General features: G+C 38.2%; 1 protein-coding gene across 6 annotated transcripts in view; it reads left to right on the forward strand.

The window, feature by feature from the left end:
• LOC103785494 (uncharacterized) overlaps positions 1–13376 on the forward strand; it is a 58380-nt gene that overhangs the window by 20406 nt on the left and 24598 nt on the right. For all 6 annotated transcript variants that reach the window (XR_010111174.1, XR_010111171.1, XR_010111170.1 and 3 more), the window contains one exon: positions 1–13376. This exon is cut by the window's right edge and continues 24598 nt beyond it. The gene's annotated coding sequence lies outside the window, so the exon portion shown is untranslated.

The following is a 13376-nucleotide window of genomic DNA, read 5'->3' on the forward strand; positions in this document are numbered from 1 at the left end:
AAAGAAACATTTCAACAGAGAACCCAGTGGAAATTATGACATGTTATCTTCTCAGAGTCCTGAACTCCCATCCCTACCTCAGAAGAGACTCCTCTGTTCACAGAAGCTAAAGGCAGTTCCTTCCCAATGGCAACTATGTTTGGATGTTGGATCTACGCTTTCTCAAGCACTGTGATCTTCAAATGTAAGTTTAGTAACATAGATATCTTTTTGCAGCCTGAAAGAATTTTATGTCTCTGTGTTATCAGGTAATGTTTCAGTATCTCATATTTTGCTGGTAACATTTAGAATGTTAATCTCATAAGGAGATTTTAGAGTTATAGTTAAATTTCTTTATCTGGGTTAGATGGGAATCCTTTATTCTGGGGAAAGCAAAGTTCTTTCTATAAGCCTGGGTTCTCATAATATACAGACTGGGAAACTTGGGAAAGAGTAGGAGCATCATTAGTTTCATTTTATAGGTGGGAATAACAAAGCATGGAGAGACAAACATATTTGCCAAAATAGTTATTCTCAACTCCTTGTTTTGGGAATTCTAGAGTGTTTCATAGGATTTCAAAGTACCTCACAAAATTGTTCTAAATTTCTCAAAGCCAAATTCATTTTAATTAACTTTAATTTTTTTTTGAAAAGTTATAGCATTCTTGGGGGTAGGATAGGTACATTTTATAAAAACAATACAAACAATTGTTTTGCTTAGAACCAGTGAAATGTCAAAACTCCAAAAATGTTTGGGAAGCACTGGATTAGTCAGTAGCATAACAAGCAATAAAACAACCCAGGTCAGGTGCAGAGAGGTATAAACTCTTGTCTCATCCTCCATGGATCTGTATTTTCAAAGGCAGAGTCTTGTGTGACTGCATGTCTGAGGATATGTCTCTTCTGGACAGGGTTTTTACAGTACTTGAGAATGATCCTAACAACCTTTTGGGGTGACTCAATTTTTTTCACTGCTAGAGAGGTAAAACAAATATTGATACAGTTGAACAGTGAGAAATTGAGTTTGGCTGGAGCACAGGCACATAATGGTAGAATTATGAGCCTGTGCTAGGCTGTGTGGGTTTGGCCAAATTGGGTCAAGTGAAAACAGAAAGATCAGTTAGAAACTTGCAATAGTTTCGATAAAAGATGTTATGGCGGTTGTCCAACTTTATTGTGAACTCTCTTATTGTACTAGTGTTTAAAAGCAGATAAGCTGTTACCTCTTGAATCCCACAGGCTGTCTAGTTATACTGGTCAGGATCTCTTCCAGCTCAATTTTTTAAAAAATCCTTTGCCTCGACTTCCAAAGGCACCTGTGAAGAGTGGACTTCTCAAGCTGTGTAAAGTACTTTTGGCATAATCAAGTCTATGTTGTTCCATGAAGCTCTAAGTCCAGAGTAACTGTCTTTAGTTGATCATATTGAAAGCAAGAACATCATTTCAAACAAACCAAGTCTGAGATATTTAACCCACATGTGCTTTCAGACCTGGTATGTATGAGCTTGAGCAATGAAGCCTTATTCCATTTTGATGTTATAAAAAATGGAGGGATTTCCCTGCAGTCAGTTTCACAGCCACTATTTGACTTATATTTGAAGGGGGAAAGATAAGGGCTGTGTTCTTTTGATCTGAATTTTTCTGTTCTTAAAAGTTTTGTTTTCTAAGAACACTAGTCAGTACCTGGAGACACTCCGACATATTTAAAGAATTAATTTGCTTTATTGAAAAAAGTTGTTTCTTTAAACATTTAAATAATTACTTTTTCTTCAGTGAAAAATTAGTTTGCTTTAATGAAAAAAAGGTTTTTTTCATAACTTTCATTACATGAACCTTTAGCAAAGGAGATTTCTCCCATTGTATACTTCTTATGATCATTCCATCATCTCCCCACTAAGAGAAAGTACTCCAAGATGATAGAATGATTTTAAAGTTATGGGACTACAACAGCAGCCACAGGAACCTTGAGTAAGTACCATGAACCCTGACCCTCAGCGTTAATTTGTAAGCCTTTGGCAGTGAGATGGAATGTCTTCCTTCAATTTGAAACAAAGGAAACCTATTGCATCGCAGGTAAATTTGTATATTGACGCTATATTGACTTTGTAGCTGCCATGCCTTCATACAGACACCTCATCCAGCCCCCAGTGTTCCACTTATTGTGATGGTTTGTATATCTTTATTTCAAAGAAGATCTGTTTGAACCATGTTTAATTTCTTCTTTGACCTGCTTTCATCACTGCCCATGCCTACCCTGGTGGCATTCTCATCCATGAGACTACCACATCCATGCCACTAGGTGGCATTCTCATCCATGAGACTGCTGCACCCGTGCGCACGTCAAGAAGTAGCCAAGCCATGGGCTGGGTTGTGCTTTTCCTGAGAGGATGAAAGGCTTCATGGATACATGCTAGTATCCATGTTCCTCTATTCTCAAGTCAGGCACCAAGATGATGTTTCATACCTGCCTGCCTTTCAAAGTCTCATAAATGTTCATTGAATATCCACTCTATGCAAGGCACTAGGGTAGTCACAGAGGCAAGGTTTGAGCTAAACTACAGGCCCTGCCCTCCAGGAGCTCCCGGTCTCATGGCAGGGTGCAGAAGCCAGAATAGAGGGCCATGGCATGGGAGAGAACTCTGCCGACCGGGAGCTCTGAAGGGTTAGGGGTCCATGAGCCTGATTTATGGGGCCGTTGCCATAGGATTAGGGGCTCCCTGGCATACAGTGAATGGAGAGACTAGCATCGCTGTGTTATTTCACTGAGAGGGCACCAATGTTCAGCCTCTGAGACCAGGGGAGGAAAGCAGTGGCCATGAATGTTCCCTCCCATCCCGGGGACTGACTGGGCTCCTCTCACAGTCTCAGACACAGAGGAAGAAGTGTACTCACACTGCCCCAACACCAGTGAGTGGAAATATTTATAGGTCTCTCATTTGGTTTTAATTTTTATTTTTTTATTTTTCAAAAATTAAAAAAAAAATCACACTCACAAAATTAACCATTACCCACATTCCTACCAACAAGAAGTAACCATTCTTAACCTTGTATTATGTTGGTTTCCAGATTTATGTTTATGCTTTAAAAAATTATGCAGACAACATATTAGCACATTGCCCCTTTTCTCATTTGTTTTAATCCATGTTCTTCCCATTTATACAGGAGCAATTCTTGCATTCAGTTATGGGATACTATAAATGCCTAGTATAATGGCAGCAGAGAGAATTACTATGGTTGTATACCTTTTCTCGCTCCTTGCTCCTCAAATGCCTTAGAGTTTAAAATCTATTGTGGAAAGTTTGTGAAATGCAGAACGGTGAAAATAAACAAATTACCAGTGGTTCTTTGGCTTCGGGAGAACTGTAATTGATGTTCATTTTGGTATATTTCCCTCCAGTATTTTTTCCATATAGTTTTATTTTTAAAAATTTTACCCCATATATATATACATATATATATACATACTAACTACTCACAAAATTAAAAATTAAAAAAATTAAAAATGTATAAAATGAAAGAAAAAAATTAGCCTCATTTTGTATTTACTATTTTATAATCTGCCTTTTTGCTTAATCTTCTTTGTCATTATATGTTCTTCTACCTCATGATTTTTAATAGCTGCCTAGTATTCCATTGTATAGCCATAGTTATTTCATACTTTATAATTGCTATTGCTAGACATTTAGTTGGTTTCCTTTTTTTGCTTTTATAATAATGTGTGTTCCTATACATAAATCTTGTAAATGTCTGATTTTAAAGATAAATTTCTAGCAGCAAAACTTCTTAGTTAAGAACATATACATTAAAATACACTCTTATTATATTTTTCTTTACCAAAGTAATATATGTTTATTATAGAACATGTACAAAATCACAGATATACAAAAAAGACAGCATATAAGTTACTTGTATTCTTCCCACTCAGAGACAGCCACTATTAACATTTTATTGTAACCATCCAGCCTTCTTTTCTCTGTATTCTACATGCTCTTTCATAAGCTTTTTTTACTGAATGTATTCAGAATACCTAAGTTCATTGTTCTTTTTTACCTTCACTGGTTACATGGCATTTCACTGAATGAACAAACCAGAATTTGTTTGATGAATCTTCTAATGCTGGACATTTCAGTTACTTTCTGTTTTTCTGTACTATAAACAATGCAGAGGTAAGTAGTGTGTGACTACACCTTTCCAAGTCCTTGATTGTTCCCTGTGAAGAAATTCCTAGACATGCAACTGTTGTTTCACCTGTATGTTAATTTTTAAGGCTTTTCATGGGTATCGCTAAATGTTCCTATAACAATTTTTATCTTAGAGGCAGAATATTGGTATATCCTTTTTTTCCCAAATTCTTGATATTACTATTTTGCCAATTTGACTACAAAGAATTGATTATCATATTTTCAAATTAACATTTATTTAATTACAAGTAAAACTGAACTATTTTTTTCTTTTTTGCCCAATTTTATGTTTTGGTATAGGTTTTTCCTTGTTTATTAATAGATTTAAAAAATAAATTTGAAATATTAATTTCTTGTCATTTGTTCAGGTTTTCTCCTTCAACTGATTGTTGTGATGAGTTATATGTCTAGACTTCCTGATAGTAAATTGCACTCCTGAAATAATCCCTCCTTGCTCATAATGTCTTGCCAGATTTGGCTTGCTGGCATTTCATTTAGGATTTTTGCATCTATATTCCTAAGTGACATTAGTCTTCAGTTTTCTTTCTCTGTGTATTTGTGTGGGTGTTTGTCAGGTTTTGTGATCAGGATAACTTTAATTTTATAAAATGAATGGGCTTATTCCTTCTTTTACTTTATAATGAGAACCACTTTTAGAGCATGGAAATTACCTGTTCTTTGTAAATTAAAAAGAACTTGCTTATAAAGCTGTCTGGGCACTGTAACAATCATCAGAGGAAAATGTGTAACACGCTATTTTTCCCCACGTTTTCTACTTCTTTGTGATTCCAGTTAGCTAATTTTCCTAGAAAATTGTCCTTTTTATTGAGATTTTCAAACTCGTTACCATCTTTACAGTTTTATTGAGATATGCATACAAGTCACCCATTTAAAGTGATTTTTAGTGTATTCAGAGCTCTAGACCATCACCACAACCACCACAATAGATTTTATAACATTTTGAAAACCCCAGAAAGAAACCCCATACCCATTAGCAGTCACCCTCTATTTCCCCTTAATTCCCCCCCTTGTCCTAGATAACCACTAATCTACTTTCTATCTCCATAGAATTCCCCTATTCTGGACCTTTCATATAAATGGAATCACACACTGTATGGTCTTTTATGGCTGCCTTCTTTCACTTAGTGTAACGTTTTCAGAGTTCATCCATACTGTAGCATGTAGCAGCACTTTATTCTCTCTCTTTTTTAAGTTTTCGTTTTTGATTAACAGACTACTTTTTAGAGCAGTTTTAAGTTTACAGAAAATTGAGCAGATAGTACAGAGAATTCCCTTATACTGCCCTCCTCTCCACTCCTGACCATAATTTTGCCCACAAACATCTTGCATTGGTGTGGTATATTTGTCATAATCAATGAATTGATACTGACACATTATGATTAACTAAAGTCCGTACATTTGGGTTCATTCTTTGTGTTGTACAGTTCTATGGGTTTTGACAAATGTCTAATGTCATATATCTACCATTACAGTATCATACAGAGTAGTTTTGATGAAAAGGTAAAACACAGGGGACTTTTAGGGCAGTCTTTCCCTCCTCCCTGTGAACACCTACCAACCACTGATCTTTTGATTTGCCTTTCCCAGAATGTTATATAATTGGAATAATATAGCATGTAATCTTTTCAGAGGCTTCTATCACTAAGTAATATGCATGTAAGCTGCTTCCCTGTCTTTCTTTGGCTTAATGGCTCATTTCTTTTTATGGCTAAGTAATATTCTATTGTATGGATTTACCACAGTTTATCCCTTCACCTTTTAAAGAACGTCTTGGTTACTTCCAATTTGGGGCAATTATGGATAAAGCTGCTTCAGTCATTTGTGTGCAGGTTTTTGTGGGCACATAAGTTTTCACCTGATTTAGGTAAATACCAGTGAGCATAGACTATGTTTATCTTTGTAAGAAACTGCCAAACTGGCTTCCAAAGTGGCTTTGTAATTTTGCATTCTGACCAGCAATGTATAAGAGTTCCTGTTGCTTTACATCCTCGCCATCATTTGCTGTTGTAAGTTGTTTGGATTTTTGTCATTCTGATAGGTTTATACTGGTAGTTCATGGTTTTAATTTGCAATTCTCTGATAACATATGATGTTGAGCATCTTTGTACATGCTTATTTGCCATCCATACATTTTCTTTGATGCGATGTCTGTTTAGATATTTTTCCCATTTTTAAATTGATTGTTTTCTTTTTGTGTATAGTGGATACAAATCCTTTATCAGATATGTGTTTTGAAAATATTTCTCACACTCTATGGATTCTGTTTTCATTCTCTTAACAGTACCTTTCACAGAGCATAAGGTTTTTGGTTTAATTTTACTAAAGTCCAGTTTCTTTTTATGGCTAATATTCCATCATATGGATATACCACATTTTGTTTATTCATTTATCACTTGATGGACACTTGAGTTACTTCCTTTTGGCTATTGTAAATAATGTTGTTATGAACATTTGGTAGAAGTTTTTTTTTTGAAACGGAGTTTTGCCCTTGTTGCCCAGGCTGGAGTGCAATCTCCGTGATTCTCCTGCCTCAGCCTCCCAAGTAGCTGGGATCACAGGCATGTGCCACCATGCCTGGCTAATTTTGTATTTTTAGTAGAGACGGGGTTTCTCCATGTTGGTCAGGCTGGTCTCGAACACCCGACCAAGGCGATCCACCTGCCTCAGCCTCCCAAAGTGCTGGGATTACAGGCGTGAGTCACTGTGCCCGGCCTGGTAGAAGTTTTTATATGAATATATGTTGTCATTTCTCTTGAGTAGATACCCAGCAGTAGAACTGCTGAGTCATATGATAACTCAATGTTTAACTCTTAAAAAAAAAAAAAAAAAAAAAACTGAACAACTTTTCCAAAGCGGCTGCACCATTTTATATTGCCATGCCTCCTACATTGCTAGTGGCATTTTACGTTGTCACTAGCAGTGTAGATGGGTTCCGTTTTCTCCATATCCTCACCAATGCTTGTTATCAGTATTTTTTGTTATAGCCATTGTAGTGGGTGTGAACTGGTGTCTCATTATGATTGACTTGTATTTCCATAATGACTCATGATATTGAACATATTTTCATGTGCTTATTGACCATTTGTATATCTTCTTTGCCTCTTCACTTTTGATATTCTTTTCCATGGGAATTTCATGGATTTCACTAAAATCTTTGTGCAGATGATTTCCAATATTTACTTCCAACTTTGACCTTTCTCCTGAGATTGTCGCAGTTTCCCATCTGTTTCTTAGCCATTAATGCCCTAATTGCAGAATCAGTGTGTCACAACTGAAATTCATCATCTTTCCTCCCAATCAATTTATTCTTCCTCTGTGTTCCTTATTTCTGTTAATCATAGATTAACTAATCTTCTAATGATTAGACTATTATTCTAATCATCCAGACTTTCAATTTGGCATCATATTTACATGTAAGAGAAATGAGATAGGAAGGAATCAGTTTGTTGCCAAGTTCCACATTACTTTCATAATATTTTGCATATGTTTTCTCTTTACTTTGTATTCTCTCCTTCCTGATCTCTATCCTCTTCTGACTTTTTTGATCCCTTACTCTTCTGGTTCTCCTGTCTTTGATCGTTTTATTTCAGGTTATTCTTATCTGCCCCTTAAATTACCTATCTGCATGATCTCAGCTCACTGCAACCTCCGCCTCCTGGGCTCAAGTGATCCTCCCACCTCAGCCTCCTGAGTAGCCAGTACCATAGGTGCACACCACCATGCCCAGCTAAAGGGTTTCACCATGTCGCCTAGGCTTGTCTTGAGCTTCTGAACTCCTGAGCTCAAACGATCCACCTGCCTTGGCCTTCCAGAGTGCTAGGATTATAGGCATGAGCCACTGTGTCCAACCGTCCACAATCTTTTACAAATCAATGTTTACCTTCCTTCTTGGCTATTTGTATGTAGTCTTAAGATATGAACTATCACTTACACACATAACTCCCAAATAAATATTTCTAGCCTTGGAATATTCTGAGAACTTCAGACACATATATCAAACTATCTGTAGGACAGATGTCCAACTGGAGAGATGGACATTTGTAGAATAGATGTGCAATTGGATACATGTCCAAACTTAACTCTCCCCACCTTAGCTGCCCCCAAACTTGTTCCTCTTGTCATATTTCCAGTCAATGGCATGACCATCCATCTGGGTTCTCAGGACATACATCTGACCATCATTCCTCCTTTCTCCTTCTCCCCTAAAGCCAAATATTCACCAAGTCAGTACTATTCTAAAACTGTCTTTAATATTCTGTCTTTATCCCCATGCTGCTTCTTTGTCCAGGCTTTTATCATCTCTCATTTAGACTATTTCAGTGATTTTCAATCTTGCCTTTCTGTCTAGTCTCTTACCATGCCCCCCAACCCGCTTCGTGCAGTCTACTGACACAAAGTGAATTTCTAAATTGAAAATTTAGTCATGCCATTTCACTGCAAAGAACAAATCAAAATAAGAACAAGTACAACAATATTTACTGTCTCTCTGGTGGCTGCTTACTTTTCTAAAGGATATAGTTTAAGCTCTTTAGCCTGTCATATTGTACTGCTCCCTACTTACTTCTTCAGCTTTGTCTCTTGTCACTCCAGAAATATTCTTCTGTCTTTTAATGTGTTCCCTCTGCTCAGATGCTTCTTCCTGCCTTCTTTACTTAGTGAACCACCATCTGAGATTTCTTGGAGGTAGACACGATCACATGGCTGGAATCCAAAAGGGATGGTCGATAAGAACCGGCTTCAGTGAATGTGGATTTACATACTTTCTGGGAGCTCTGTATGTAAAGGAAATGCTTCCAGCCCTTCCTCGCTTGGCTCTTGGCATATAACTTCTGATGGCTCTCCTGCTTTAGTAGTCACTTTTGGAGCAATGAGAGATCAGATTCCTTTAGTGGCCTGGGAATGATGTCACATGGTGTTATTGATAGAAGCCTGCAGAGCTTGGGATTCTGAGAAGCAATCTTCAGACTAGAACTTACCCCAAGAGAATGAGCAACTCTATGGTAGAGGGCGAGAGCCTCGAACAGGCCCAATAACCTGTAGTCCAAGGACTTTGGGAAGTTTTATGGTCCCTTCTAGGCCTACAGGATACAAGCACTCAGGGATAGCAGTGTTTTTGGGTAAAGAACAGTGCGGGGCTCTGGGCTCAAATTCCTGAGGGCAAACAAATCAATTTGGCTCCCCTCAGCTCTGTGGGACTAAACTTTAAAACTGCCCCTGGGAGTGACCTCCCCAGGATAATCTCAGGGTACTCAGTACTCACCTGAGTAGACAGGCCCCAGGAAGACCTGGATGAGTCTTTGGAAGTCATCTTTTTAGCTCAGTTTTGCCTGCTCCACCAGGATCCACACCCTTTACTATGGAAATCTGAGTACGAGTTAGGGCAGATGTCAGTGAGGAGAAGGATTGGAGCTCAGTGACCTTTCCTCAGTAGTGCTTACTTGTGAAGCCTGTGTCCTTAGGAAATTAGCGCTGCCTCTGCCAAAGTGGCTTTTTACTGTGTTATCCTTTCCCAGAGTGCACTTCCAGTCTCGTTTAGGCCAGTGTAGTTCCTGTTGAGTTAAGTGGCTGTGAAAAAAATGTTTTCTGAAAGGAATTCGGAGGAAAGATACCTTATTCCAGTGAACAGTTTGCGAACTCAGGAGACACAGCCTTTTGTATAAAAGGAAGTTATGTTTCAGAGAACAAAGAGAGTGTTTGGGTTTTATAGCAAAAGTTTCTGCCTGAGTTCCTAATCAGGTTTATTTATGCAAATGAAATATTGAAATGGGCTTAGTTCTAGTTGGTTGATGCAGCTGAGTTCTGATTGGTAAATACAGCTAAGCCCTAATTGGTTGGTATAGGTGAGCTCTGAAAGTCCCAAAGTTAAAGAGAGGTGGGAGTTTTTGGGAAACTCAGAGTGACCTTTAGTCAGCAAATGGCTGCCTGGCTGTATTTTAAATTTAGGCCCAGTTAGCCACTTGGGATCCATCTTGAAGGATTGACTCTTTTAGGTTCATATTTGTTCACATGTGGCTTTCTTTCTCTGATACCTTGGTGAGCCTAATGGAAACTAAAAGCTTAGTTAACTTTGGCTTTAGGGAATGAAATTATTTCTGGCTGAGACACTAAGTAGAAGCTAAAATTGCAGAAATACCTTTATAATACTATGTGAGAGTTTACAAAAACTCTCACATACATTATTCAATTTATTAAATCTTCACACAAGCTAGTGCCTGTCCCTTAGTAATCACATGTTTAGTGTATGAATGAACATGGAGGTTTTTGTTTTATTTTGCTTTGTAGAGAGACAGGGTCTCACTCTTGCCCAGGCAGGAGTGCAGTGGTGCGATCATAGCTCACTGCAGCCTTGAACTTCTGGGCTCAAGTGATCCTAATGCTTCAGCCTCCCAAGTAGCTAGGACTAAAGGCATGCACCATCACTAATGCCTGGCTGTTTTTTTTTTTTTTTGTAGAGACAGGGTTGCCCGGGCATGTCTTGAACTCCTGGCCTCAAGTGGTCATCCTGCCTCAGCCTCTCAAAGTGCTGGGATCATAGGCATGAGCCACCACACCTGGCCAAACATGGGGATTTATTGTGCCTATTTTACAGTTTGGCGAACTGAGGTCTAAGCAGCTGAATTGAGTTTCCTAAAATTCAACTCTACAGTTAGCCAAGTATGGAGCCTACACTTGAAATTAGATCCATTTCAGGTGAACATTTACTAAGCATCTACTAAGTGACAGGTACTTATCAGTGATGAATAAACATGTTCCTTGGTTTTGAGAGCTTATAGGCTTGTCAGAATATGAGCAAATAATTTCAACACAATATGCTAAGTGTCATGATAGAGAACTTTGTGTGATGCCGTGGAGTCATACAGGAGGGGCACCTAATCCAGTCTGATAATGTTGTGAAAGACTACCTGAAGAAGTGACACCTCAGTTAAGTTTTGAAGGTTCATTGGAGATTGGCCAAGGGTAAAGATATTCTAGGCTGAGAGATCAGCCCCAGTCAGGGCACAGAGGTGCAAACCAGTATGGTATGTTTTTAGGATTGCTGGAGTATTCCTTGCCAAGGGGAAAATGGCAGAAATGATGACTTAGAGAGGTAGGCAAGATTCAGATCATTGAGTACGTAGACTTTGCTTTGTACACCATTAGTTACTACACATTGCTGAATTATTGAAATCATCTGGGGAACTTAGGCATTTTCTTAATTAGCTAGATTTGAGAGTCACATGTGGAGGCAATGAGTGACATAGACTGCCATGTTGCATCACTCTGGTGACAGTCTACATGGAGGCAGGTAGATTTGAAAGGGATGCTACTAGACGCCTAGAGACCATTTTGAAGGTCACTGAATTCATCTAAGAGATATGGTGGACTGTATAAGGCAGTAGCAGTGAGGACAGAGAGGAAGAGGCAGATGCAAAACGGTGAAACTCTTACGATGTTGTGGGGAGGACTGGTGAGGGAGAGAAAAGTGTGTAAGGTAATTCTCCAGGTTTCTGGCATGGCTGTCTGAGTAGATGGTGGTATTTTTGACCAAGTTCAGGAATGAACAGTGGAGATAGAATGTACAAAAAAATTGGATAAATTCAGCTTGGAACCTGCTGAATTTGAGGTACTGTGGGACTTCCAGAGGGGAGAGCAGCTATTTTGTTCTGGAACTCAGGATGTGTCTAGGCTGGAAATACAGGTCAAGGCCTCTATGTCTGGGCAGTTTAAACCCAAGTGAATAGTAAGACATCTCTCAGAGAGAATGTGTGGAGAGTGCATCTTCAATAATTCTACCCCCTTTCGACTTCAAAGGCTGTTCCCATGGGGAAGCAGAAGCAGCGTATTTCTCTCTCTCTCTTTTTAATGTTTGAGGCAACAAGGGATACTGAAAATGCTATAAAAGGTGGAGTTAGAAAACCTGAGTTCAAGCCCTGCTTCTGACACTTCACCACTCTGCAACCGTCAGTAGTTCCTGAGCCTCTCTTAGCCTCCAGGTCTTCATCTATGAAACAAGGGTAGTAGGAATAACTGCTTCACAGGACTATTAAGATAGTCCAATGAGAACGTGTATGTGGAAAGTGCTGTGTAAAGAACCATAGAAACATCATTTTTGTTGTTGTTGTTTGTTTGTTTGTTTTGTTTTTTTCCCCTAGAAACTTGGACCAATACGTAGGAATTACGGGGAGACAGATTTGGTCCAATATAAGGAAAGACTAATACTTTGACTGTTGGATGATGGGAAGAGCTTTGGGAGATGGGAAGCTCTGAGGCTCTGGATATCCTTAAGCAAAAGCCAGGTTTCTGGGCATATGCTGAGCGTTTTGTTGCCAGGGGTTGGGTCGTCCTGCATGACCTCTGAGTTACCTTTCAGGCTCAGATAGAGTTTGAGTTACTAGAACACTTATCTACCTATTTTCTGAAATTTTCTACACTAAGTAGATTTTTTAAATTGTAAAAGCAATACAAGCGCATGGTCTTTCCCTTTGACTCTCTAAAAGTACTGGGCATTTTGGATCCTAAGTGGAGACTTGGTTTATATACCCTGAATAATGGGGCAAACTGCCTCATGTCTTACTGCATGAGGCATTTATGGACAGACATTTTCTTAATGTTCTTTAATGAGATCTCTTTAAAATAATAATTTTTTTCTTATTTTCAAGCAGAAATGATATTATAAAAAGCTAACAAAATATTGCCAAGTAGAGGTCTTGATCGAGTATACTCCAATGAGTAGGTAAAGGTCATTTGAAATCAGCACACTAATTATTTATATGCAAATGAATGTTAGAGAGCTTGGAAAGAGTTGTTCTCTGAACTGGGTTAAACATCCCCTAAGAGCTCATGTTTATACTCTTAATTTACTCAGAAACCTGTTGTTGCTCTTTCTTTAATTGATAGAGGAAAGGTGAAATATGCCAGCCATGACTGAGTTATCACAAATTTAGAAATGGCATGAATTGAATTTATACTTTTCTGTGTTTATTTTATTGCCAGTCACTGATGTGACACACATTTGCTAAACAAGTTCTAATTTTCTGGGTAACTTTCCCTACAGAAAGCTTATTTCGCTAAATGAAAGATCTCTACTCATGCCATTTAATGAGGAATTATCTTTATGATTGTTGAGGTGTCTTCCTGGCTCTTTGAAAAAATCACAAAAACAATAGCCCCAAATAATAGTAATTTTATACCTAGAAAATATTCTACAAGGAATAA

This window comes from Pan paniscus, chromosome X (genome assembly GCF_029289425.2).
Source record: "Pan paniscus chromosome X, NHGRI_mPanPan1-v2.0_pri, whole genome shotgun sequence".
Classification (NCBI taxonomy): Eukaryota; Metazoa; Chordata; class Mammalia; order Primates; family Hominidae; genus Pan; species Pan paniscus.